A 3,566-nucleotide genomic window follows, 5' to 3' on the forward strand; every position below is an offset into this window, starting at 1 on the left:
GACGGGGTGGCCCCAGCACTGTGGGGAGGACGCAGGTGCGGACCAAGCCTCGCCGGCCCCGCCAGAGCCCCGCAGCTGGCCCTGGTGTTCTGCCTGCTCTGTCGCCGGCCAGGGCCGCCCCGACGTGTCCTTGGCTTGAAAGCGGAAGTGGAGCTTGAGGTCGGGAGCAACCCGTGGCCATCGCTCACCCACGTCCCTTCCCTTCCCCGAATGGCAAGGACTTGCTTGAAGCAACCACCACCCCGACAGGTCTGCCTTAGGGACACAGCTCCAGATGCTGAGGCCATGGAAATGCCATTAAAAGACAGGCCAAAAACTTGGACAATTAAGCAATACAAGCGAATTTGAGATACAGCCCTTATGAGAACTCAGGAAGAAAGGGACAGCCTGCGCCATCCCAGGGCTTAGGCCGAGTAACTACTGGCAAAGTAGAAAAACCCCCAAACCTAGTGGCTGACACAGTGACATTCCTTTCTTATGCACACGGAGTCCAGCAGAGGTCAAGGAGGGCTCTCTGCCCCCAGGAGAGAAACAGGCCCGCTGGTCAGTGGCACCGCCGGCAAGGCTACGGAGGGGATGGTGGCCACCCTGGTGGCCTGGCAGCTCTTCTCTGTCCCACTCAGAATGAACCACATGGCCCCAAACCCGCTGCGGGGGGCTGGCGAATGGAGGGGTGGACGGTGCTCTGTGAGAAGGGGCTAAGGGAACTAAACCCGTGGCTAGAAGTCTCCCACAAAGAGCATTTCAGGCCCGACTGGCTTCCTCAGCAAGTTCCATCACACACGCAGGGAAGAGAGAGTTACAACCTGTCCTGAATTCTCCTAGAAAGCAGAGAAGGGTGCACAGCTGAACTTCTATCACGGGCATGGCGTGGCGGTGCGAACGCTGAGGATAGCGGCACCTTAAGAGAGGACTGTAGGTGGTGTCACCGCGGGGACAGGACTGGTTCCTGCCGCCGTCCCAGCCAACAACCACACCATGTGGTGCCGCATCAGCGGGGTCCTGGGACCAGACTCTAGCTACCACTTCCTCTTCACGACAGCGGGGGCAGGCACTTATTACCCCTTTCTACAGATGAGGAAATGGAGACCCAGAGAATTCCAATAATTAAATGTCAGACATTAAGTGGGGTACCCAGAATACAAAATCCTAAACAAAATAGTAACCAAATCCAAAAGTATGTTTGCAAAGGAAAACCCATCATTACTAGGCTGTGCTTAACCCAGAAAATTTCGGTTGTTTTACGTTATCAAATTACCGAAATTAACCACATGAACAGAATAAAGGAGAAAAACCACATGGTCATCTTCAATGGCTGCAGAAAAAGTGATAAAATTCACCCATTCACGATAAAAAATGTCTTGGCAAATTAACACTACAAGGAGCTTCTTTAACTTGATAAAGTCTATCTACAGAAACACTATGCATCACACACCCTCTAGAATGAAAACATTAAAACTTTGACAGTAAGTGCTGGAAACATGGACCGACAGAAACTAATACACTTCTAACGGAGCATCAGTGTAACCATTCTAGAAATCATCTGAAATTACCTGCAGCAAAGGCGTTAAGAACATGGTTCAGGAGTTAAGTGAAACATGAACATAATGGGACACAAAGTTAATAAGAAAGAACCAAATGGGATTTTAGAACTAAAAACATACGTAATTTCTGAAATTAAAAATCCATTGTCTACACAGGCCCAACTGCAGAATGGGTGAGGCCTGTGACAAGGCAGCAGAAATGACCCAACGGAGGGCAAGAACAAAAGATGGGAAAAAAGACCCGAAGTCTGGGGACCCGTGGGGATGCTACCAAGTGGTCTGGGTGTAACTGGGGTCCGGGAGGGAGGGTGGGACAGAAGCTGGATCGAATAACCATGTTGAAGAAATGGTGGCAAAACTTTCCCAGATTTGATGAAAATTATAAAGTCACAGGTCTAAGAAGCTCAACAAAACCCAAACAAGAGGAACATAAAGTAATAGCATGGTGAGCATTTCCAACAAGCCTAAAATGGTTGAATGCTAAAATCTTTTCAATAAATAAAAAAAAAAAAAAATGGTATGATGAAAGAAATTGCACTCCCCCACAAAAACCATATTTGCTGTGACATGTTTTCCTGCTAAGTTGCAGAGAAACTGATGCCAAAGGACACAGCCAGGACCAGACAGGAGGGAACCAGGGAGACCACCCGGTTCCTGAGGGAAACGCCCGACCCCCGAACACCAGTGGCAGAGCCCGACGACACACACAGGCACCTGTAGGCCTGCCTGCTCTTCTCCATAAATTAAGTAGGCATTGGTTTAAAAAAGTACTTTGTTTTACCTAGAAGCCAAGTATTTAAATAAGATAAGAAGTTTCCAAACTAAAAATCTAGTATTTTGTCTGTGTGCGCTCTAATTTTCAGAAATGCACTGTAATTGTAAGCAAGAGAGCGCCTGGGGAAATACTTCCACTGTGAGGCAGTGATGTCACAAAATGGTATTTTTAATGTTTCCCCAAAATGTGTTACTTTTATTGAATCTTGGAACGTACCTGTCCCACCTGCGCCTAGCTTGCTTCATGAAAGAATTCAGTGAGAAGATCTCAGTCACAATTTATAAAAAGTCACTTTTTAGAATGTTAGTTTATCTTGCCACACAAAATTATTTAATCACACACAGTGCTCTTACATTAGGGAGAAAAATACTGCATTTTATCTCAAGATATTTCATGGAAAATTAATGATGCTGGTCTCAAAAAACATCAATATGTCTTGTCTCAAAACATGTGAAGGGCTTGGATTAATCCTTTTTTTTTTTTTTTTTTTTTTTTTTTTTTTTTTTTTTTTTGCAATCTCAGGAGCAGGAGCAGCGTGGATTCAGAGGGAGCCACCCTGGTTAGCACCTCCCTGCAAATACTACCCCTACATGTCCTTGTTCGCAGACTTGCCTACTGGCAGATCAATCCCATCTTTTCAGGGTGTTTTAGAAAACTGAGCTGTAGGCCCTGAACACGTTTCAAAACTTCAGCTGATTATGAACGGGAGGCACAGCTCTGCCCCACAATCGTACCAGGTAGAAAAGAGCTTCCGCGGTTTACTAGGTGCGTGGAGGCGACCCAGACGCGGCCTAGCAGCCACCGCGCGGAAACAGGCCCAGCATCTTCTTGAGCTCCTTGTAGCTCCAGTGCAGCTGCTCCACCTGGGCCTTGTGTTGCGCGCGTGCCTGGCTCAGTTCCTGCAGGAGGTGTTGTTCCTCCTTGGTGCTGACCAGGGAGCTGGAGGAGGGCTCGGGGGAGCGACTCCTGAGGACCACCTGCCGCCTCCTCTCCAGCAGCATCCTCCCTCACCTGGCCGGGGCCCTCCCCGTCCACACCGTCCCCGCAGCCAACACCCTCCCGTCTCCCACCCGCTCCGGCTCCTGCCATCCACCCCTGGCCTCCAGATGGCGTGAGGCTACGCGTGACCCGAGCCCTCAGCCACCAGGCCACGTGCAGGCTCAGCACCCAGACGGACGGGTGAAGGCAACGGATGACGGAGGGGTGCCTCGCTACTCCAGCCACACCTGTTTTCTGAAAAAACCATC

The sequence above is a fragment of the Panthera pardus genome, unplaced genomic scaffold, assembly GCF_024362965.1.
Source record: "Panthera pardus isolate Hobbes unplaced genomic scaffold, ASM2436296v1 HiC_scaffold_1, whole genome shotgun sequence".
Lineage (NCBI taxonomy): Eukaryota > Metazoa > Chordata > Mammalia > Carnivora > Felidae > Panthera > Panthera pardus.